Genomic DNA, 26,308 nt, shown 5'->3' on the forward strand with positions numbered 1-26,308 from the left:
TCTTTTTATTATGCTTTAAGTCTTGTATAGCTTTATCAATTTTCTGTTTACTTGATCAATCAAAAATCAAGAGGAGTGTTGAAAACTCAAACTATGACTGCCCCGTCTATTTTCCTTCTAATATACCAAGTAACATATGCATTAGACCACTGATACTGGTAGTGGTCACAGGGGCCCTGTTCATTTTTATCCAGTCTTTTTTTCACTGTGCTTCATTGTGGATATTTTCTATTTCTACATCTTCATGTCTAGTGAGCTTCCATTTTTTGTTATGTAATCTTCTGCCAAGTCCATTCAGTGAATTTTCACATGAAATGTTGTAATTTCCATGTTTAGAAAGTCCATTTAGGTCTCTTTATACCTTTTGATTTTTACTCTGCTTGTTCATATTTTCTTCAAATACTTGTACGTAGCAATAGATATTTTAATGTCTTTGGGTGTCAGTTCTATTATCCTTCTCCTTTCTAGGTCTGTTTTTATTGACAGTTTTTTCCTTGTCACATTTTTCTGCTTCTCGTTATAGCTAGCATTCTTTTAAATTATATGCTGAAGATTGTGACTCTGAGTCTGGACTTTTCTTTCTTTAAAGAATTTTGGGCTTTAAATTTGTAAGCAATTAAATTACTAGTGACTCCACTTGCTACTTTTGAGACTTGCTTTTAATATTTATTTGGTGGCTCTTGGGTACCCTTTAATATGTAAACAATTTAGTCCTACTACTAAGGTGTGGTCTTTCTGTTTTCTCTAACTGAATATATCTAGTGGTCAATAAGGACTCTCATGTTGATTAGAATTTGAGTACTTACTTGTGTGGACTCTGGTTCAGTTCCACAGCTCTCTGGTTGATCAACCTTATGGAGTTTCACCCCATGCATGTACATGTAAATAGTTGTGATAACTAGTTTTATATGTCAACAGGTTAAGCTATTGTTATCTAAGCAGGCACCAATTTAAATTTTTCTCTGAAAGAATTTTGTAGATGTAGGTAATATCTACAAGCAGTTGACTTTAAGTAAAAGAAAGTGTAACTGATAATGTGGGTGGGCCTCATCCATTTAATTACAGGCCTTAACAGCAAAAACTAAAGTCTTCTGGAAAAGAAGAAACTCTGCCTGAAGACTATAGCATAAATTTCTGCCATAGTTTCCAGCCCACAGCTTACACTATGGTTTTCAGACTTGCCAACCCCAAGAATCACATGAGCTAATTTCTTAAAATATCTATCATCTATCTATCTATCTATCTATCTATCTATCTATCATCTATCTATCTATCTATCTATCTATCTATCTATCTATCTAATCTATCTTCATTATCTATCATCATCATCTATCTATCCATCCATCCATCTATCATCATCTATTTCCTATTGGTTCTCCTTCTTTGGATACTCATGACTGATAGAGTAATAAAGACTCAAAGGAATGAGGCATGGGAATTTCTGGAACTTTTTTCCTATACATCTCTCTCTTTTCTGGAGTTCAGCACTGAAATTTATGGCTGCCTCAGCATCCATGAAATCCAACTTCTGGCTTTTCAATTAAACAACATAGCATGGTGTGCTGAGACACTCTCTGTTCCTCAGTGCATTCAGACAGAATTCTGGGGCAATCATAAAGTTCACTTCATTTATTTCTCTTCTTTCAGTGATCATGGTCCTGCTCCACCAATTTTCCAGTGACTGAAAGAAGATTTTTCACACATTTTGTCCATTTTTCAGGTTGTTTACAATAAGGAGGTTAAATCCAGTCCATGGTGGCCAGAGCTTCTCTCTTGATCTTCAATATTAGTAAGGCAAGAACTCAATTAATTAGGAATCTCCATTTAAAAATTATATTGGAAGAAATTTATATTCATAAGGAAATATATATTCATTGTTCTGTTTTCAGTAAACTAGAAATATAAAAGTTTCAGATATAGGCACTCTTCTTAGACCTTTGCAATTGCAATTTGTTATCACACGAAGTGGTCTTCCATTTTGATCTTAGCAAGTGTATAATCAATCTTTTCCTTGTTTGAATACTGTCTTCATAGGGAGTCTGAATAAATCATGGGTCCACTGAAAGGTCACAATTGGTTATTTGTTTAATATGTTACTTTATATTTGTCCAGAACCATGATCTTTGGGCATTCTTGACACATGAAATAGACCTCTTTGCACTATGACTATGACTGGTCAGCTACCTCTTTTACAGATTTCTTTTATTGCTTGAGGGAATCAGATTGCCATACAAATGAAAAAAAAATCCCTCTCTGAGCCTAACAGTGTAATTCCCATTCCTTCCTCTTCTTACCACTTTTCTGGGTTAATGAGTTTATTCATAACTTTTCCTCCTGTGTTCACATACTGCTGCTCCGTTTCTTCCTTTATTGATTCATTTCAGGTCTAGTATAACTGGAAAATTACTCCTTTCACAGCATTAAATTTTTGAATTATTTTTTCCATTTCAGCAAGAATATGATGGATATAAGACTTAGTTTCCTTTCTTATGTAATAATGATTGAGTTGCATATAATGGACAAATAGAAAATGTTTTATATAAAATGGCCTAATGGAAGCACTTTTCCTTGTTTAAAAAACATAGTATCTTCCATTTTTATGTCTATTTGAAGCTATTTCTCAACTCTCAATTTAGCTTTCCCTGGTGGGAGTCATCATTACTTGCCCTTGGCAAGCAGAAAGATTGCAACAAAGTCATTTAGTTTTTCCCATTTCCTTTATCCTATATTTTTAAGTCGCCCCTATAATGAGATGGTTGTAAAGCTATTTCGTTTGCATTCTCCAGTGCTATTTTTTCCCCATTTTCTGAAGTGTTATCCTATGTACCTTGTACTCCTTTTGAATCTGAGGTTAAAACTTTGTGTGTGTGTGTGTGTGTGTGTGTGTGTGTGTGTGTGTTAGCCATATGTACTCTCTGTCAGTCATGACTAGAATAGTTATATTTTGACTAATATTTATGAATCTTGAATAATGTGTATATGACCCTAATCTCTATGACATTAACAACTTTGATTATGTTAATTATGTTAATATTCCTAAAATGTAAATAAATTAATCCATGGGATTGGATGTCATTACTGTCTAATATACTGTTTACTTTTAGTTTTGTGGTTATCTTATTTGAGAAAATAAATTAGCTGAGAAAACTCAAAGAACATTACTCAGAAAATGTTTACTTCATTTTGTTCCCTCAGCACCAAGGTCAGTGAAAGATAGTGACTATTCAGTAGGTAGTATTTTCAATCAATGAGATCATTTAAAGCATTTTAATAGTATGCTGGAAATTGTTGTAATTTTAGCATATCATCATATTAAGTAATAAATATTTTATAGTTAGAATTGTGCCATCCCCATATTTTTTGTCCTTTATAACAAAATATTTCACTTGGCTGACATTCTTTTTAACACAAAATCTGGGACTATTTCTCTCTGAAACGCATCAACATTAAATCTAGGACTTTTATATATATTGCCTAAAATAAATACCTCACTCTTACAGGTGAGTTCATTTTAAATAAGTGAGTTTCATTTTGGATGTTTTTGGTTTAAATCTTGCAGTCACTGTATCATTTCAATAATATTTCAAATTATTTGGTGAATAAATAATTTATTTTGATATTATTTACATGTCATTATCTGAAGATACTGTTTAAACAGGCAAAATTCCATTTTTCTTCTTATTGCTGCATTTATAAGCATTTTTATTCTGTGTTAAAAGAAAAACTTTCCTATAACCAGTTCTTTGCTTGTCTCCCAAAGATAAAGAAAGCAAAGGTAGATAACGAAATAAAATCTGAAGATAAAATATCTAAAAGAATGTTACATTAGTCAAAGTTTAAGTTAAATTTGCATATCATATTCCCCAACTTTTAAATATACAGATATAAGGAAACTCCATTAGCTGTTGACATGCTATGATTTTTCCATACCTGTTGTCTCATTTCTTACTTCCCTAGTTTCCTATAAATCATACGTACTAAATATCAAGAGCAAATGCAGGTACTTATGGGCCTTTGGTATTGATTGTTTCATGACTGCTTTACAGTTAGATACCTAAGGTCATTACCTCCTTTTGCACACTCTTTTTTCCACACTTTCTGATCTACTTCTCTCTGATGTTATTTCCATAGTTACATATATTGATCTTATTCCTAAGAGCTTGACAACGAAGTGCCACAGTGTCTACATTTTCTAATGATGCTACTTATAGGGAAAAGTGTGCCTTCTTATAAATATCACATGTCTTTATTTAGAGGCAGGGTACTGTTGTTACTAAATTTGTTTTTCACTTGTTAAGTCATTTGGGATGGAAACATGACAAGCACAATAAAAGAACTGGTTTACCCTGATTCTGCTACTATTTCTGTGAATATAAACAAGCCTTTAAACATTCCTGGTCTCTTTCATTGATAAAATAAATTGGTAGACTAGATTTCTTCTAAGATTTTCAGTTTTCAATTTCTAAGAATCTTGTTTTCTGTTTCATAAATCTAACTAAGTAGAAACTGTATGTAAGCAATTTTGGTCAGATGGAAAAGGATTCAATTAAGTTAGACAGATGATCACTAACAGAGGGATAAAATGGAGCTCAATGTTGTAAACTAACTATAGAGCACGACTCTTCCATAATGGGTGGTTGTTATTATTCAATCCACCTGTGATTACACTTCATTTATATCCCAAGTTTGTTCATCATTTATGCTACATGATAGACATTGTCCAGCATGCTGGTCTTCTAGTTCTTTGGGACACTTTATTCAGATAGATTAGTCTTCCATTTCATCAACTTCTCCTATTGCTGTAGTCACACCACAGTTCTTAGAACTCTGAATCATGACAAACATTACTCTTCCCCCAACACCATCTCCAATATTTTGATTTTCCCTCTCAGTTATTACTACGCCAACTGTTCTCTTTATATTTTCTTTTCTACCATATTATCTCATCAGGACTTTTCCCCTCCCATCTATATGGCTTTCTCTAGTGAAATCCAAACCCAGGAAGAATGTAATGTTGGCCTTCTGAATGCCTGTACTCAAATTGCTGAGCCTCAATGGATAAGCATCAGAATATCAGACAGAAAGATGAAATTAATCATTTAAAATCAGCAGCATCAATGACCCTTTTCACCACTTGTACAATCAATTAAGTTACTTAAGGCATTTTTTCAGCTTGTGAAACTTCCCATTTCTCTCATCACTTGCTGTCCTCAGCAACTCAAACTTTCTCTTCAGAGAGAAAAGAGGAACTATCAGTAATGAACTATTTCAAATTCCTACTACAAATCTACAAACCAGTAGAAATACCACCCCTGCCTTTTCTATTCTTTCCTCCTTATCACAATATTGGAGAATTGTCACTTTTCCACTGTAAAACCCATTTGTAAAGTGTCCTTTAGGTGATTTCATTCTTCTTCCTTTTACACCTAGAATCCTCAACTTTTCAACCGCACTATCTATACCCATGGACATTTATGCATATTAAAAAATTTCCACTCCTATGGAAGTGCTGAGTACCCTGGGGAAGCCATCCCTGGCTGCCCAGGTATCCTCGAGGTTGACCTTGGTCACTGATGGGAGAGCTTCTTTATCAGAAAATCTACTTTCCCATTCAGGGACATAGTTTTGGAGGCTTCAGAATACTTGGAATCTCCCCCGGCCTTCAGAAGAATGTTCATTTGTGATCTGGCTCATGAAACCATGAGGAAGCAGCTTGGGGGCCATCCCAGCAAAGTCAATGCTGGCTCCCTGTCTTGAATGGCTATCACCCCAGCCAAGCTTTTGAATGCCCTGAATTCCTCAGAGTCCCTCCGTGCCTCACCCCATCATAGACTAGGCAAGCTGAAGCAAGCAGAAGCAGTTAGGTTCTTTTAAATCAAAACAGCAAAATTCCAGGGCACCTGGATGGCACAATCGATTAAGCCTCTGACTTTAGCTCAGGTCATGATCTCACAGTTTATGAGTTTGAGACCCGCATCAGGATCTCTGCTGTCAGCACAGAGCCTGCTTCAGATCCTCTGTCCTCCTAACTCTCTGCCCCTCCCCCCCTCATTTTCTCTCTCTCTCTCTCTCTCTCTCTCTCTTTCTATTTCTCTCTGTCTCTCTGTCTCTCTCTCTCTCAAAATAAATAGTGGCACCTGAGTGGCTCAGTTGGTTGAGTATCTGACTTTGGCTCAGGTCATGATCTCACAGCTTGTGAATTCAAGCCCCGCGTCAGGCTCTGTGCTGACAGCTCAGAGCCTGGAGCCTGCTTTGGATTCTGTGTCCCTCTCTCACTCTGCCCCTCCCTCGTTCATGTTCTCTCTCAGGAATAAATAAAAAAAACATTAAAAAAATTAAAAAAAATATATTTGTTTCCATTTCAGCATCTCTCATTTGCACACTTACAGTAAGGCTGAAACAACCCTGGCAGATGGTACCAATGACATCTAGATCACTCAAATCAGTGACCACTTTCTGCACAAGTGAAACTCATTAAAACAGTATCTTCTCTTCAATTTTCATCCTATTTTCTCTAAGTATTTTTCCTCCTTTTTCAATTCCTTCCAATGATCTCTACAATTTTTAAATATTGGATTTCCTCATGCCTTCTTCCTCAACTCTACTTTCAACTTCTTTTCTCCATAAGTATTGCCATGGCTTGCCAGAAACTGAAAATAGATATTTCTAATACTCTTTTTTGAGCTTCAAATGTGTCTGTCTATGTATGTATGTATGTATGTATGTATGTATGTATGTATGTGTTTATCTATCTATCTATCTATCTATCTATCTATCTATCTATCTATCATCTATCACACAATTTAAACTCAAAAAGGAAAATGTCTATTAAGCTGGGACAACTTTCCTTTCCCTCAAGCTCCCAGATGCGTGAAGTTCTTCAAAAATTGTAATCTTAATCTCCCTTTAACCTATCAATCACTCTTTGCCATAAAGAGAAGAAATTATCTGATGGATTTTTGGAAAAAGAGCAGAACATGGTTAGCTCAGTTTTTTCTTTCTTACATTGAGCCTATTCCTCCAGTATGCTGTCTTTGTATTTATTGTTTCGATACACTCAATCGTTTCAACAAGAAAGACAGAATTTGATGTTGTCTTCTTTTTCTTCACACCTTTCATCCCCAGCTAACTCTACTTCTCCAAACCATTTCTATTTCTGCCTTCCCATCTCTCTCTTTTGTCTACTATAATGGCATTCTGATTCACATTCTTCCATCACTTCTTGCATCCCATATAGCTCCAATTAATATTCTTAAAGGTGTAGTAATTTATGTCACCACATCACTTTAAAAATCTTTCAATATGTATAGCTTTCTATAGAAAAAAAGTCCAAACTTCTTAATCTGGCTCAAAATTGATGTATGATTGGGTCCCCTGTACTTATTGCCTACCCACAAGCTTGTTCTTGGAGAATTAGTAATAGGATCCTTCTATGAATTCTTCAACGTTATGCATTTTTACCAACTGTGGATTTTTATGTATCCTGTTCCTTCTCTTTGGAACAGTATCCATCTTGTCTATTTGTACCTATTCACCTAGATAATGTCCACTATTCTTTCAGATTTCATTGCTCAGGTTAACAGCCAATTCCTATGAAAGTTCTTTATTGATCACCAAAACAGGTTAGGTAAAACTGCTATATGCTCTACTGCATTCTGTGTTTTTGATAGTACATAATGGAAATTATAACTCTAAATTACTTATTTGTTATAACTTGTGCAATGGTTGTCTTTCTAAATAGACCATAAGTCCATTAGGGTAGGGATTATCTTTTTCTGTTTTTCAGGGCCATATTCCAAGTCATACTCTCCAAGTCATTAGGTATTTGCCTCACAAATAAGTTGCCAACAAAGAAGTACAAATTTCTCAAAAAGCCATGGCATAAGAAAGATGAGGGAGGAGAGTATGGCAATAAGATGGCTACTCTGCATTTGGTAGACAGTAAAACAGTAATTATGAATATCAAGGAGCCTTGATATCATCATGTTATTTTCTTTTTAGACTACTGAAATTATGAAATTGAATGTAACAAATAATATACTGTCCTACTACATAATAAAACCACAATCTGAAGTCCCATCTTTGACTCAACAGGATAACTATTACGTATGTAATATAAAGGTAAGTATTTGTAGTTGGGTCTGAAAATTATCTGAAATCTAAAGACGAACAAAATACAAATTAATATACTCATTTTGTGTTTATTTTTGAAGCATTTATAATCTCAGTGTAAATATCAATTTCTGCCTTAGTTTGTATTGTTAATATATAAAAACATTGGTATATACCATTGTTGTGAAATGCAAGAGTGGAAATGCCTTTTACTTTGTTAATTCACTCAGGCAAAATATCTCAAAACAGATTAAAGTGGAACATTATGGCTATTTTCTCCACCTCATTTTAGATTTATTTATCTTTCCTTATATGTTCCTAATGTTTTCTTACCTTATGAATAACCATTTCTACTACTACTATTGCTACTGTTACTAATATTACATACCATTATTGAGCACTTATATCTCAGTGCATTTTTAAAGAAACTTTAGGAAGTAAGTCGTGGGGTACTATTATCAATACCTTTTATATATGAGGGAAGTGAAAAAGAGGAGAGAGTATGTGATTTGACCAAAATCCTGCAGCCAGGAGAGGCAGTACTTGTTTACAAACAATAATATGGTTTACAAACAGTAATATGCTCTTTAGCACCGTTTTGTAATTCTCATACCACTATAATTCTAACTATACTATCATCTGTTCCAGTCCCACTACCAGAGTCAGTCCTCATAAAGCTATCACAATGACTGTACTTTGTGCAAAAGCAAAAACACTTGACTTGGATTCTAACAGGTCTAAGGGCAAAGTATATATCCGTCCTCCCCTCTATGTCTTCGGGAGACCAGTGGTGTTCTCTGATGCTTACTTTGCCCATCTGAGAAAATGAAACAATATCAGATCTACCTAGCTCATATCTTTACATTAAAGGAAGAATGAGATAATGAATATATAATATAAAATTAATATAAAATCCCCATACAAATTTAAGTAATATTAAGGTATCTCATTTCCACTAGCATTTGCTGTTAAAAGTGCAGAGTAAGATCTGAGCTATCTGCTAGAGGCATAATTTGTAACCTTATGACTGCTAATTACCCCCTCAACCTCAATTTCATCACGTGTAAAATGGAAATAAAAATTACTAACTTTATAATTTAAAGTATTTTAGGTTTTTGTAAGATGGCATATGAATGGTGGGAGGCATGTGTTAATTCCTTAATAAATGTGAGTTCTCTAATGACTTTTCTCATTGCCTTAGGTAGAATTCAGTGACCCAAGACATGAATTTTGGCTTCCTTTTTCTGTTTGTTTAGTTTTTCCAATTATTTTCTATCCCTTAGTCCCTGAATCCTGGATACTTTTGGCCAAATTACAGTGTTCTCTTTTCCAATTTTGCCATAACTAAACTGGAGTGATCTTTTTAAATGGCCTTACTACTTTGGTCTTTCTGATTACATAGCCCTGCTTCATCAGTTGTCTTTTGGGTTATGATTCAACCCTGAATCTTTTTGCCCACTTGCTAGGGGCTGTGCATTGCTCTTTTGTTTGAGTACATATGCCAATTTTAAACACATGTGTTTTTTTGTTTTTTTTTTTTTTTTTTTTTTTTTTTTTAGGACAAGAAGTTTATCTTATTTTTAACTTGTGCATAGTGCTGATGGAGAGCAATTATGCCATTACTCCCCCCTTACATGGTTTAAATATTTAAAGTACTCCCAAATCTCATTTGCCAAAACTACTACTGATCTGGCTTATTTACTAATTTAGGTCTTTCAAATATGGCAAGAATTGGGATTCTTCTTTTTCCATTTATTCTTAAATCATTGCAACATTAGTTCCAGGAGAAGCAAACTTGGATGAAGATGTAACACTTCCTGGGAAAGAACAGCATGTTCCTCTTTGCACGCCCTTTTCACTCTGGGATAGCTTTATGATATTGATGTTGCAGAGCTTTCCAGTACTTTACTGATGAAAACATTTTCTTTTTAGAGGAATACAATTTGTCATGTACCCAATTAATTATTTTGTTGTACTTGCCATAACATTTTTTTGTCCTCTTTGTTGACCAAGACTTGAAGTTTCTCATATTCCTTTGTACACTTTGTTAGGATGGCATAGGGTTTTAGGCAAGGGCAATTTGTGACTCTTTGCATGTTCCTGTTTGTCTCTCCAATGGGGGCGGGGGCAGCAATTTGCCCTGTGATTTGAATCCTCTGATGGAACTAATAAGGCTTGTTGATTTTCACCTTGTTAAGCATTTTTTCTTGTTGTGAGGATGGGCATAATGACTTCCAAGCTCCAAGCATTCCAGAAAGACTTTGTTCCATTTTCTTGGTAACTATAATTCTATGGCCTGGATATACCACATTTTGTTTAGCCATTCACCTGTTGAAGGACATCTGGGCTGTTTCTACTTTGGGGTTATTACAAAGGAACATGCTGTAAACATTTGTGCACAGGTTTTTGTATGATTATAAATTTTCATTTCTCTTGGGTAAATGTCCAAGGAATGGGATTAAGGTATTCACATATTTAATATAAACAAAGACAACAACAACAAAAAAGCTGTAAATGTTTTTAAGAACAGCTGTGCCATTATACATCTTCATCAGCCGTGTATGAATGATCCAGTTTCTCCCCATCCTCACTAGTATTTGGTGTTTTCACTAATTTTCTTTTTAGCCATTGTGCAAGATGCTTCATGGTAGCATAGTGTGGTTCTGATTTGCATTTTTCCTAATGGCTAATGATATAACATCTTTTAATCTGTTTATTTTCCATCTGCATAACTTCATCAATGAAATGTTTCTTCATGTTTTTAGCCCATTTTGTCATTGTATTGTTTGTTTTTATATATATTTTTTATAAAGTATAAGAGAGTTCTTTATATGTTGTGGATATTTGTTCTTTGTTGAATATGTGTTTGCAAGTGTCCCAGTTTGAACCTGGTCTTTTCATCCTCTTGACAGAGTCTTTGCAGAGCAAAAACTTTTAATTTTAAGGAAGTCTAATTCATCAATTTTCCTCCAATGGAATGTGTTTTTGGTGTCAGGTCTCCAAACTCTTTGCCTAGGCATACATCCCCCAAATTTTCTATTTTTAAGTTCTCAATTTTTATATACTGATATGTATCTATTCCTCTGCTTCACTACAGTGACTTGATTACTTAAGCTATATAGTAAGACTTGGTATCAGGTAGAGTCATTCCTTCTACTTTATTCTTCTTTTGTAAAGATTGCTTATAATCTTTTTTTAAGTTATAAAAGTAATATATGAAGGCACACTTGTAAAATGTTTCAAATGACAGCAGATTTTAGTGTTTCTCAAGAGTATATTTTGGTAATTTTGGGGAAAACTCTTCCTTTTCAATCACAGAGGAGGGTATTGGTTTCTCAAATGTACATCCTTCCAGATGGGCTTAAGACTAATGCTTTTAGCTATACATATGGCTCAAAGGTCTAATGCTTTACATCTTTTAGCAAAATATGGCCTTGGGTGGAATTCTTCTCATAGTGTAGTGGTAGCTATAGATAGCATCATGTTGCTTTGCTTTCATCACAGCAATTCAAGATGTCTGGAAGCCTAATCTTTTGTGTGGTATGATAGGGAGAAGCTTAGAGCAATTCTGAAAGAGCAGCCTTGTGTGCAGTGTTATTCCCAGATAGTTAGAGAGAGGATTAGCCTTATCCCCACATGTTTAGTTTCCCTGGTGTCAGAAAGGCTCATCTTAAGCTGATGTTGTCCACACAAATTTGGAGATAAAGTGATTAAGCAGAAATGTCCATGAGCTATTACGTCCACAACGACATCAAATTATTCTACTCAGGAAATTCCTGGTGCTAGGAAATACGGTGTCTGTCTTGAGCTGATTTCAAGCTGGAAGTGTGCCTTACTGCCTAAGGGGGATTAAAATGACCCTCTACTTATCCATATTAGGAACTCTTTGGCAAGAAGATTGTTTCATCAAGGGGTATTGCATCCTAGAGTAGGCAGCATTTTATATAGTGGACGTTGGAGGAAAGCGGCACCTTCTATGACAGTAATTTGGGAAGATTTTATGGACAAATATGGTTTCAATAAAAATCCAAATATATATTCTCTGCTGCATCATTTGGCTTTACCAACAGCATATGCAAAGACAGGATGATATTTATTAGAGCAGAAAGTGATATAAAGGTAACATCAAGAGACTTAAATCTTAATTATTTCTGCTAAGTAGCTTGTAGACAGGAAGATGCTTGAGGAAGTATGTTTGATCCACATTACTCAAAATGGATTAGTGGAAAAGATACCACTAGAATATAATTCACTTTATCATTTTGTCACCCCAAATCCTGCTTTCTGTGCCTCTTGGACTTGAATGCCTGTTTCCTTCCTCCAGATTTGGGAAGTTCTCCATGATAATTTTTTCAAATGAGCCTACTGCCCCTTGTCCCTGCTCTTGTTCTTCTGGAACTCCTATGATACGGATATTATTGTACTTTATGGAATCACTGAGATCCCTATGTCTATACTCATCATATAGTTTTATTTCCCTCTTCTTTTTCACCTTCATTATTTTCCATAATTTTATCTTCTATATCACCTATACATTCCCCTGCTTCTTCCATCCTCATTGTGATTATATTCAGTAGCTTTTGCATCTCAGTTATAGCATTTTTTTTTTTTATTTCAGCCTGACTAATTTTCAGGTATTTTATCTCTGCAGTAAGGGTGTTTTCTATGCTTTTTTTTCAAGCCAAGCTAGAATTCTTATGACTGTTCTAAATTCTTGTTCAGATATATTGCTTTTATCTGTTCTAAGCAAATCCCTGGATGTGGTTTCTTGATCTTTCTTTTGGGGAGAATTCCTTCATCTTGTAATTTTTACTAGGTTTCTGTCTTTTGTGTATAATGAAAGCTTGTAATGTTTCCTGCTCCTGAGAGTAATGTTATATTAAGAAGGGATCATAGATTGTCCAAGGTCTGGCATTCAGGAAGTGCTTCTGGTGTGTGCTGTACACATTGTGCTGTTGTGGTTTGGCTACTCTTTTCCACAGGTCAGTCCTCTGCAGTTCTTCCTTGCTTTCAGGAGGACCTTTCAGGACCTTTAACTAAGTGTGCTTTGATTTGTTAGAATAAGCTTGATTAAAAAAAATAAAAATAAAAGCTTGATCCAAAAAAAGAGAAAAGGAACAAAAAAAAAAAAACTAAAAAGCTATAAACCTTACTCTAAAAGGAGAGAGAGAGGAGAGAGAGAGAGAGGGAGAAAGAGAGAGAGAGAGAGAGAGAGAGAGAGAGAGAGAGAGAATTAAACAAAGCCTGGTCCTATTTCCACTAGAACTGAAGCTAACACTTCAGAGCACTCAATGATCAACAGACTTGGTGCATTCCAGGTAACTGTGTTGGTCCTTTGGCGGAGAGGCCCACTGTTTGCTATTCAGCTAGGCTCACAGTCAGACCTGCTCTAGTAAAGATGCCCCTAGAGGGTGCAGGGCAGGGGCAGGCGGGGTTTGGTGTATGTGGCTCCAGCCTCTGAGAGGGGTGGGGAGGGGGGGGAGGATTCTTTGTTGCTCACTGAAGTACCACTGTGTTGGGCAGGAGGCTGGGGTGGGAATGGCTCATCCAGCTCTCTTATCTCTGGACAGGGAAGCTTGCCACAGTTCCTCTTCAGGAAAGCCTCAAAGCCAAGCAAACAGATTTCTCTCCTATGTCTCAGACTTTGTTCAGATCCTGCCTTCAACCTGTCTGTGCCCAGACTATCCACACACTAAGTGCCACAGCTCTCCTGTGTTTGATCTCTGGCATGCAGCTGGGATTCAAACCTCCAAATCTTAAAGGACCAGGCAAGGCACAGAGCTGCTCCCTCCTCCAGAGGAGAGCCTCACAGCCCTGTGCCTGGCACCTTTCTATCACATAAAAGCAGTTCAAAAGGCTGCAGGTGCATGGAGTTTATGGGGAAGCACAGAGAAAAGCTGCAACCAGGTTATCTGCCCTCTCTGTGAACCACTCTGCCCTGCTGTTGAACAGCTGCTCAAAGGTGACTGCTGGGTCTTGTATCCTTAGAGAGGCCATATACCTTCTTCCAAATGCACTTCAGGAAGGGGAACAGTTACTCTCAGTGAGACCCAAGGAATCCCCACACCACTCCCCTGTCCACTCCCGGGCTCCCCCTCCTCCCCAGGAGCATTGCCACCTGCCTGTATTGACTCCAGAAAATGGTGTGGACTTCCAAAAACTCAGAATTTCAGCTCACTGTTTGCAAAAACTTGCAGTAGTCAGTTCCTCCTGATTCCCCAGCCAATGGTTTTGGGGGAGAGTTTTCTTGCAGAATCCAAGGTGCTGCTCTCTCTTCCCCTCTCTCCTTCTATGAAAGGGCTCCCTACCCTCAGGGGCACCTTGGCTTTCCTCTCCCCCAGTTCATGTCTCTGCACTTCATACCTTCCATGTTCCCTACCTTAAATTATATAGATTGTCCTCTTAATCCTCAGTTCAATTTCCTAGGTGTTCAAAATGATTTGATATTTATCTAGGTGTATTCGAGGAAGGGGCCAACCCAGGGTCCCCCTACTACTCTGCCATCTTAGCTCCTCTGAATTCCAGTTTATCAATTATTTCTTTCATGCATCATGTCTTTAGTGCTGTATCTAATAAGGTATCACCATATCCAAGGTCTTCCAAGTTTTCTCCTATCTTATCTTCTAGTTTCATAGTTTTGCATTTTATATTTAGATCTATTATTTATTTTGAGTTAATTTCTGTGAAGAGTATAAAGTCTATGTCCATATCTTGGTAAAAAAAAAAAAAAAGTTGGGGCACCTGGGTAGCTCAGTCGGTTAAGCATCTGACTTCGGCTCAGGTCATAATCTCCCAGTTTGAGAGTTTGAGCCCAGTGTCGGGCTCTGTGCTGACAGCTCAGAGCCTGGAGCCTGCTTCAGATTCTGTGTCTCCCTCTCTCTCTGCCCCTCCCCCACCCATGCGCTCATTCTCTCTCTCTCTCTCTCTCAATAATAAATAAACGTTAAAATTTTTTTTAAAAAAGTCTGTGTCCAGGGGTGCCTGGGTGGCGCAGTCGGTTAAGCGTCCGACTTCAGCCAGGTCACGATCTCGCGGTCCGTGAGTTCGAGCCCTGCTTCGGGCTCTGGGCTGATGGCTCAGAGCCTGGAACCTGTTTCCGATTCTGTGTCTCCCTCTCTCTCTGCCCCTCCCCCATTCATGCTCTGTCTCTCTCTGTCCCAAAAATAAATAAACGTTGAAAAAAAATTTAAAAAAAAGTCTGCGTCCAGATTAATTTTTTGCATGTGGATATTCAGTTGTTCCAGCACCATTTTTTAAAGAAACTGTTTTTCCTCCATTACATTGCCTTTGCTTCTTTGTCAAAGATCAGTGAATTGATTATATTTATGGGCGTCAATATTTCTTGGATCTTTATTCTGTTCCACTACTCTGTTTTTCCATTCTTTCACCAATACTACTGTGTCTTGATTACTGTAGCTTTATAGTCTTACACATTTTTTGGAATTGATTTGCTAATATTTTGTTGAGGATTTTAGCATCTATGTTCGTAAGAGATATTGGTCTATAGTTTTCTTATAATGTCTGTTTAGTTTTGGTATTAGGGTACTGCTGACCTCATAGAATGAGATAGGAAGTGCCCTCTGCTTATATCCTGTGAAAGAGACTGTAGAGAATTGGTATAATTTCCTCCTTAAATGTTTGGTAGAATTCACCATCGAACACATCTGAGCCTGATGCTTTCTGTTAGAAATAATTGATTCAATTTCTTTAGTAGATATAAGTTTATCTCAGACTATTTCTTCTCCTGTGAGTTCTGGAAGGTTATGTCTTTCAAGAAATTGGTCCATTTCATTTAGGTTATCAAATATGTAGGCATAGAGTTATTTATAGTATTTCTTTTTACACTGTTAATTTCTATGGCATCTGTAGTGATGCCCTCTCTTTCATTTTTTATATTGGTAATTTATGTCCATTCTCTTTTTTTCTTACTTAGCTTGACTAGAGGTTTATAAATTGTATTGATCTTTCAAAGATCAAGCTTTTGGTTTTATTGATTTTCTGTATTGATTTTCTGTTTTTAATTCCATTGGTTTCTGTTAATTCCTATTATATCTTTTTTAAATGTTTCATTGAATTTAATTTGCTGTTCCATTTCTAGTTTCCTAAAGTAGCTAAATTTTCTTTAATGTTTTTATTTATTTTTGAGACAGAGAGAGACAGAGCATGAGCAGGGGAGAGGCAGAGAGAGAGGGAGACACAGAATCTGGAGCAGGCTCCAGGCTCTGAGCCGTCAGCACAGAGCCCAATGCGGCGCTCGAACTCACAGAGTGTGAGATCATGACCTGAGCTGAAGTCGGACACTTAACTGACTGAGCCACCCAGGTGCCCCTTCCTAAAGTAATCAGAGCAAACCAATTCATTGTGCCTGACATATTTTTTGGACTAAGATGAGGTAAGCATTAAAAGGGCAAGAAATTATTACAAAAGTAAAGGACAAGAGAGATGGCATACATATATGTCCATGTGTGTGTGTGTGTGTGTGTGTGTGTGTGTGTGTGTGTGTGTATACACACACACACACATATTTAGTGAATATTGAAAAAACAAATTTCCATTTTGAAAACCTAACTATTATCACTTCTTGGCCTTTTGGCTAAGATCCAGTGAAAACCAAACTATTTTCTGTTCTCCTTTGAAATGAGAATACTGGAAATTCATGGAAACATTTTCAAAAAAGAAAAGAGCAGTGGGGATTTCTGGTTGCTTTCTTCAGTCCAGTCATCCTTGCTTGAAATTCCATCAAACCATACACTCTATTCTCTACTTCTGGTTCTCTTCTAATAGATACATGTGGGAATTTTCAAATCTGTTCACCAAGTGCCACTTTCATCATTTTATACTTTAGTATTTAGCACTATGCTTAAAAATAATGCCTACATTGGATCTCACAGCCATTTAATTCACTACTCAGAAGAGTAGTGTATGAAATTCACTTGATCTAGCAGGATGATGATGATGATGATGAATAGTTTTGTTTTACTTTTCAAATTATATAGGGTTAGCTTGATTATTTATATACTCTACATATCTTTAAAAATATCAATCATGCTTGCTCATTATACTGACTTTCCCCACATATTTGGTCATTTCTGTGAGTATACTTGCATTATTTACTCCAGTTCTGGTGTTTGAAAGAACCAATCTCCACAAAGTACACTCTCATAGGCTTTAATTTAAAAACAAAAGATGTAGTAAAGTGAGTTAAAGAGAATAGCAGGTAGGTATAAGAGATCAAAGAGAAATTCCACAATGAGTCCCTTTCTTATACATGCTGCATGGACAATGCTGAGTCTCTGGCTTGAACTGCAAAGTCTTAGTTCAGGGAGTGTTTCTCAAAAAGCTCTCAAAATCCCTTTAAATAATCAAACCACACTTGTCAAACAGGTTGGGCTTGTTGCAAACCAGCTGTCAAGAAACTGATCTTGTGGGCCACCAGGAAAGTTTCAGGCTTAAACATCACATCATAAATATCACTGCTCTCATCTTTCCACAAGTCAAAATCTAGACATCCAGGAGTCCCAATATATGAAGACTGAATTTTTTTCAGTCCAGCTGTTAATCAGCTGTAGTTACACATCACTAATATTTTATTTTGAAAGGCTTTATCCAGTGTATGCCTGCCATATAATTTTATGATAGACTGTCTCTAGATCGTGTGGAGGAAATGTGGAATGGACTACTGGACAGTGGGTTTCAGAGCTAGTGTTCTGGATATAAGACTTCCAATTTGTTTTCTATTCCTTGACATTCAGAGCACTGTTCAGCATCTTGTATCTACTAATCCACCTATATTATCTTGTTTGGAAGTAGACACCTCTGTGGTCAATATTTGTCTCAAGACGCAGGGATGCAGGCTAGAGATGAGAGTAGTAGAGGTTGAGATGAAGTTTATCTACCTGGCAGATACTACTATGGTAACTTTATTGCTATGTTGTTCCTTTTGCTCCTGATGTACAGCACATCAAGGTTCATCAACTTTATAACTTGAAGTTTTCCAACTTTGCATGAGCTCTTTGATGAAGAGATTTTACAATATATTTTTGTTCTCCAGATTTGTATGTGTCCACATCAAGAATTCCTTAGAATTTCGGTCCACCTAGAGTAACATTTTTGTTTGCCATTCTTTTTCTTACTTTTTTTTTTTTTTTACACAAATGTATATTTGGATTTCAAGAAGAAAAAAATGAAGGGAGTAAAAACAATAATTCAGGAATTTGCAATTGAAATTTTTCTGGAATTGTCTTTTTTTATTGGAGTATATTTGACATACAATGTTATATTAGGTTTAGGTGTGCAACAACATTTCTCTATACTCACCGTAAGTGCAGTTACCATCTGTCACCATATAGCATGATTACAATATTATTCATTATGTTCCATACGCTGCACTTTTCATTCCTATGACTTACTTATTTTATAATTGTAAATTTGTACCTCTTAATCCCCTTCACCTATTTTGTCTTTCCCTCTGATAATAACCAGTTTATTCTCTGTATTTAGTTTTGTTTCTGTTTGCTGTTTGTTTCTTTTTAGATTCCACATATAAGTGAAATCATACAGTATTGTCTTTCTGTGTTTTCCTTATTTCACTTAGCATAATACTGTCTAGGTCCATCATGTTTTGTGACTGGCAAGATCTCATTATTTTTTTTTTACGGCTGAGTAATATTCCATTGTATATATACTACATCTTCTTTATCCATTCATGGATACTTAAGTTGCTTCTGTATCTTGGCTATTGTAAATAATGCTGCAGTAAGCAAGGGTGCATATATCTTTTTGAATTCATGTTCTAATTTTCTTTGGATAAATACCCAGTAGTGGAATTATGGATTCATATGGTATTTCTATTTTTAAAATTTTTCTCTACCTCTTTTCCATCACTTGTTATTTCTTGTCTTTTTGATACTGACCATTCTGACAGGTGTGAGGTGTAATATATCCTTGTCGTTTTGATTTGCATTTCCCTCATGATTAGTGATGTTGAACAATTTTTTCATGTGTCTGTTGGCCATCTGTATGTGTTCTTTGAAATACATATTTTGGAAAAAAAGTCTATTCAGGGTTTTCTGCCCCTGTTAAAATCGAATTATTTATTCTTTTCATGTTGAATTGTGTATTGTAGAAGTTCTTCATATATTTTGGATATTATCCCCTTACAGATATACCATTTGCACATATCTTCTCCCATTCAGTAGTTGCCTTTTCATTTTGTTGATCATTTCCTTTGCTGTGCAAAGACTTTTTATTTTAGTGTAGTTCTTGCTTTGGAATTTTATATTTCTTATTATCTTTACTGTGAATACTTTTTCTACTTATCTTTTTAACCTAGCTATAGCCTTGTAATTATTTGCATCCAAGGAAACATTCCCTCACTCATCACTCTATGTTAGCTTATCCTTGTATATTATTATACAGAACTTGAATTTGGCATTCAGGGAGTTAGTTTTATTATTATTATTCCTCTATGGGATTTGTAGACGAATCTGTAATTCAATGTATTTTATCTGTTTTGGTAAATTCTCAAGTTATTACCTCAAATATAGCTTCTGTACCTCTTTCATTTTGGAGAGATTCCAGTGGCACATATCATTTCACAGTTTTTCCAGTTGCCTCTTTCATTCTTTTTCTCTATTTTTCATCCCTTTTCCAATCTTCACTTCAATCTTAATATTTCATACTTGCTTAAATTCCTGATTATCAATCTGTTTTTTCACTCTGTCCAGTATGCCACTGAGCTCACCTGTTACATTCTTATTTTCAGCTATTGTATTAAATTAATACATTTTATTTTATAATAGTTTCAGATTTACAAAGAAACTGCAAAAAAAGCAGCTCTGAGAATTTGCATATATTCCATACTTAGTTTCTCCTTTTATTACCATCTAACTTAGTACACAGTACTTTTGCTAAAATTAATAAACCAGTATTGATAAATTAAAGTCTATAATTTAATCAAATTTATTTAGTTTTTATCTAATATCCTTTTTCTCTTCCAAGATCCCAATCATGACAGAACTTCACATTTAGTTGTCATATCTCCTTAGGCTATTCTTAACTGACAGCTTCTCAGACTTCCCTTGTTACTGATGATCTTGACAGTTTTGGGAAGTACTCATCAGATGTTTTCCAAATATCTTTTAATTGAGATATATCTGAGGATTTTCTTATGATTAGACTAAAGTTATGTGTTCTTAGGAATAAGACACAGAGTTAAAATGCCATTCTTATCACATTGTACCAAAGATACATACTCTCAATATGACTTAGCATTGTTGATGTTAACATTGATCATCTGGCTACAGTAGAGTTTGTCAGGTTCCTCTACTGTAAACTTACTCTTTTTTCCTCCTTTTCCACACTATATTCTTTGAAAGTAAATGGAGAGTTATGCATTACATCAGTGAGGGTATTTACATGAGTTATTTGGAATTCTTCTACATGACATATTTTTTCTGTTCTTCCCATTGATTTGTATATTCATTTGTTTATGCATTCTAGTATTAACTCATGGATATTTATTTCATACATAGAGTCAAAACTCGGTAGTACATTATTTTGTTACTCAAAATGTCCTAGCAGTGGTTATCGTGAGCTCTTTCATTTGGTTCATGTATCTTAATGATTTACCCCATCACTGTATGTGTTTTTTTAAATGTTTCCTTACATTCTAGTATTCCATAATGCTCTGGACTCATCTTGTGTATATCCCGTATGAGTCCTACAAATGGCCATTTCTTTGAGTGTCCTTGTTCCTTTTACCGGATAATTGTTGTGTTAATCTTCAGTTCAATTTCCTATGTGTTCAAAATGACTTGGTGCCAATCATGCTGCATTTCAGGGACAACACAAGCTCATGGAGTCTATGCTGCTCCGCCATCTTAACTCCAAACTCCTCCCATTGCTTATTTAAACCTTTAAAGTCAACAGTAAGAATTCTAGCTACCAACATATGCAACAATTTACTTAATTGTTCAATTCCAGTGTTCACGCATCCTGATTTCAGAATTGTTAACCACACCACTGTGAAAAGTACTTTATCAACAATAGTATGGTGTTTATGCACCGTTTCTTTTGCTGTTATTCTTAAAATTCCACTCAAATTCAGATTTAGTCAGGACCTTATTTCCCCATCCCTTGAGAAAGTTTCTTTCATGAATATATAGTGCACTTACATTCTTTATCACTTCCTGGATTTCATCTCCTGAGTCTTAAACATTGTTGGATAAATTTTCATACCTTAAGTTAACTGTTTTTGTTGTAAGCTTCTATGAGTTTTGACAAATGCTTAATTTGTAATTAACATTACATTATCATATACAATAGTTTGACCTTCCTAAAAAGGTCTCCTGTGTTTCGGCTACTCAACATCACCCTCCCTGAACCCTTGCTTTGTTTTCTGTCTTTTATTTTTATTTTTTTTTTAAATTTTTTTTTTCAACGTTTATTTATTTTTGGGACAGAGAGAGACAGAGCATGAACGGGGGAGGGGCAGAGAGAGAGGGAGACACAGAATCGGAAACAGGCTCCAGGCTCTGAGCCATCAGCCCAGAGCCTGACGCGGGGCTCGAACTCACGGACCGCAAGATCGTGACCTGGCTGAAGTCGGACGCTTAACCGACTGCGCCACCCAGGCGCCCCCTGTTTTCTGTCTTTATATAACTTTGTCTTTTCCAGAATGTCATATAATTGCAATCATATAGTATGCAGTTATTTCTGACTGGCTTATTTCAATTAGCAATAGGCATTTAAGATTCATCTGTGTCTTTTTGTGGTTTGACATAGCTCATCTTTTTTTGTCCCCAAGTACTCTCCATCATATGGATATATCGCAGCTTATTTATCCACTCACCTATTGGAATATTTTGGTTGCTTCTAGTTTTGGGCAACTATGAATGAAGCTACTATAAACATTCACATAAGGATAATTTGTGTGGACATTTATTCTCAAATCCATTTCATTAGTACATGATTGCAGGATCTTATGGTAAAATCATGTTTAGTTTTGTAATAAGCTGACAAAGCGTCTTACAAAGTGGCTTTACCATTTTGAATTACCACCAGCAATGAATGAAAGCTTCTGTTTGTCTGTACCCTTGCCAGCACGTTGGTACTGTCAGGGAATTCTGATTGTTTTGTTTTTGTTTTTTTTGTTTTTGCTTTGCCATTCTAATAGGTATGTAGTGCTGTCTTGTGTGAACTTAAAATATTTTAATAATAAATGATGCTGAGCATCTTTTCACCTACTTAAGCCACCTGTATATCTTCTCTGGTGAAATATCTGTTCAGATATTGTGCCTTTCCTTAATTGAGCACTTTGTTTTCTTATTGTTGTTTAAAAAGTTCTTTGTATATTTCAAACACAAGAATGTCTTCATTAGATATGTGTTCTGCAAAGATTTTTTCCCAAGTCTGTGGCTTATCTTTTCATTCTCTTAACAGTCTTTTCTGCAGAGCAGATGTTTTGAATCTCAGTAAAGTTCAATTTACCTGTTTTTTCTTTCATGAACTGTGCTATCAGTGTTGTATTCAAAACCTCATCATAAACCCACATCATGCACATTTTCTGTTTTCTACAAAAGTTTTATGGTTTCTATTTCCCATTTAGTCCTATTATCAATTTTGAGTTAATTCTGTGAAAGGTATAAAGGTGATGTTTAAGTTCATTTTTTGTATAGGGGCATCTAATTGCTCTGGCACCATTTGTTGTAAACATTGCAATTTCTCCATTGAGTTGTCTTTGCTCCTTTTTCAAAGATAAGTTGACTATACTTGTTTATATGTATTTCTGGACTCTTTCTGTTCTTTTGATCTAGGTATGCATTCTCACCCCAATAACACACTCTTTTCATTATTGTAATCTAACAGTAAGTCTCGATGTTAGGTAGTATCAGTGTTCTAACTTTCCTCTTCTTTACTGTTGCATTGTATATTCTAGGTTTTTTGTCTTTTTATATGAGTTTTAAAGTCAGTTTGTTAATGTTCACAAAATAACCTGTTGGAATTTTGATTGGGATTTGCACTGAATCTATAGATCAAGGTGGGAAGAATTCATACATGAACAATATTGAGTTTTCTAATCTGTAAACACAGAGTTTCTATTTATTTGGATCTTTGATTTCTTTCATCAATGTAATACAGTTTTGCACACCTAATCCTTCACATTTTGTCAGATTATATACCTTAGTCTTTCTTCCTCCCTTCCTTCTATTCTTCCTTCCCTTCCTTCTTTCTGTTTCTGTTGTACATGGTATCCCTTTTTTACATTTCAAATTCCAATTGTTAATTGTTGGTATATAAGGAAATGATTGACTTTTATATGTTAACTTTGTGTTCTACAACCTTGCTATAATTGCTCATTAGTTATAGGACTTTGTCATTGTTATTAGGATTCTCTACATATACAATCATGTTATCTATGAATAGGGACAGTTTTATTCCTTCTCTTTCAACTTATATATCTGTACCTACTGTTCTTGCATTGTTGTGACTTTCAGTATAATGATGAATAAGATTGGTGAGAGAGAGCATCCTTGCCTTGTTCCTGACTTAAGGGGGAAGACATCTACTTTCTCACTATTAAGTATGATGTTTACTAAAGTTTTTTCATAGATGTTTTCATTCAAGTTGACAAAGTTTCTCTCTGTGCTTAGTTTTCTGAAAGTTTTTATCATCAATAAAGGTTTGATTTTGTCAAATACTTTTCCCCATCCATTGATATCATCATATAATTTTTCCTTAGACTTTTGATATAGTTGATGGCATTTATTGGTTTTCAAATGTTGAACCAGATTTGAATAACTGGAATAAACCCACTTGAACATGGAATCAGGGAATATAATTCTTTTTCTACATTGTTGAATTCAATTTGTTAATATTTTTGTTTTAAGATTGTTGCTACATCTTTATGAAAGATATTGGTCTGTAATTTTATTTTCCTATAAGATCTTTATGTGGTTTTGATGTTAAGGTAATTCTGGACTCATAATAATTTAGGAAGTGCTCTGTCTGCTTCTATTTTTTGGATGAAATTGTGGAGCACTGTGGCCATTTCTTTCTTACATGTCTGTCACAATTTACTAGTTGACTCATCTGGGCCTAGTAAGTTTTACTTGAAGTTTATTACTCAAATTCTTAAATATATGAACATTCTTTCCTATGATCTCATTATCCTTATATGAGATTTGAAAGTTTGTTTCTTTTAAGGAATCAATTTCATCTAAATTATCATATGGTGGGCATATGGTGGACATGTGGCTAGTGATAATGTTCTCTTATTATTATTTAATACCCATGGTTTCGTAAGTAATGAACCCTTCTTCAATTCTGACATTTGCAATTTGTATTTTCTTTCCTGTTAGAAAGTTAGACTGGTAGAGTTTTATTAATTTGTTGATCTTTTCAAAGAACCAGGATTTGTTTCATTGATTTTTCTCTATTGTTTTTCTTCAACTGATTAACTTGTGCTATATATATTTTTGAAGTTTTATTTATTTAAGTAATCTCTACACTTAATGTGGGGCTGAAACTCACAACCTTGAGATCAACAGTCACATGCTTTTCTGACTGAGCCAACCAGGCAGCTCTCGTACTGTAGTTTTATTTCTTTTCTTTTGTTTCTTTTAGGCTAAAATTGTTCCTCTTTATATAGTTTCCTTAAGATATTGATTTCAGGATTTTTTTTTCCTCTAATAGATGCATTTCAAGTTTACATTTCCCTCAAGTACTGTTTTTGCTGCATCCCCAAATTTTTGATAATTTGTATTTTCTTCCATCGAATTCACTACACACACACACACACACACACACACACACACACACACACGCACACACAGACACACACACACTTTACCATGGGATTTCTTTGATTCTAATGTTATTTAATGTTTGTTATTTTATTTCCACAATTTATGACTTTCCAGCTATCTTTTGTTGTCTGGTTTAATTGCATGCTGATCTAAGAACATATTTTGTATGATTTCTATTCTAAATTTAGTGAGATATGTTTCCTGGTTATAATGCAGTTTGTCTGGGAGAATATTCCATGTGAACTTGAGAAGAATGTTAATTCTGCTGTTGTGCGATAGAGTAGTCTAAAAATGTCAATAACTCAGTTGATGGATAGTGCTGTTAAGGTCATGCATATTCTTACTGAGTTTTATTCTTGCTTGATCAATCAATTACTAAAGAAGGGAGTTAAATGTTCAACTGTATTATAGACTTGCTTACTTCTCAGTTATATCAGTTTTTACCTCATATATTTTGATGCTCAGTTGTGAAGTACATACATGTTTAGTATTATTATGTCTTACTGGAGAATTTTCATTTTACTAGTATGTAATGCCCTTCTATATCCCTGATAATTTTCCTGGCTTAGAAGTCTGTTTTGTTTGAAATTATTATAACTACTCACCTTTCTTGTGACTGTTAGAATGGGTGTCTTTCTACACCCTTTTACTTTTAATCTATTTGTCTTTATACATAAAATAAGCTTCTTAAAGACAACATATGTTGGGGTCTTTTTTTTAATCAACTCTGACAGTCTCACTTTGATTTGGTGCATTTAGACCATTCATATTTAATCATTATTGATACAGCTGGATTGAGATCTACAATGTTTGTAATTGTCAATTCTTTGCATTCATTCTTTGAATATTTTCGTCTCTCTTTTTCTGCAGTCTATAGTTTTAACTGAGCATTTTATGATTCCATTTCCTTTCCTCTCTTAGTATCACAATTGTACTTCTGTTTTAAACATTTAAAAACATTTTTATGTTTATTTATTTTTGAGAAATAGAGAGACAGAGTGCGAGTGAGGGAGGGACCGAGAGAGAGGGAGACACAGAATCTGAAGCAGGCTCCAGGCTCTGAGCTATCAGCACAGAGCAGACATGGGGCTCGAACTTGTGAACTGCGAGATCATAATCAGAGCCATAGTCTGATGCTTATCCAACTGAGCAACCCAGGCACCCCTCTCTTAAAATTTATAATGGTTGCCCTAGAGTTTGCAATATACATTTACAACTAGTCCAAATACACCTTCAAATAACACTGCACTGCTTCATGCATAGTATAGTTACCTTTATAGCAGAGTATTCCCAATCTTATAAAATGTCTTTCTTTTTACTTACCTCTGTGCTGTAACAACTCAACACATCCTTTCTACTATTACTTTGAACAGTTATCTTTTATATTA

The 26,308-nt window shown here is 35.2% G+C and overlaps 1 long non-coding RNA gene across 1 annotated transcript in view; it reads left to right on the plus strand.

The window, feature by feature from the left end:
* LOC147579036 (uncharacterized) overlaps positions 1-26,308 on the plus strand; it is a 106,539-nt gene that overhangs the window by 23,180 nt on the left and 57,051 nt on the right. The window lies entirely within an intron of this gene.

Source organism: Puma concolor, chromosome B4 (assembly GCF_028749965.1).
Source record: "Puma concolor isolate L17-30 chromosome B4, mPumCon1.1.hap2, whole genome shotgun sequence".
NCBI lineage: Eukaryota > Metazoa > Chordata > Mammalia > Carnivora > Felidae > Puma > Puma concolor.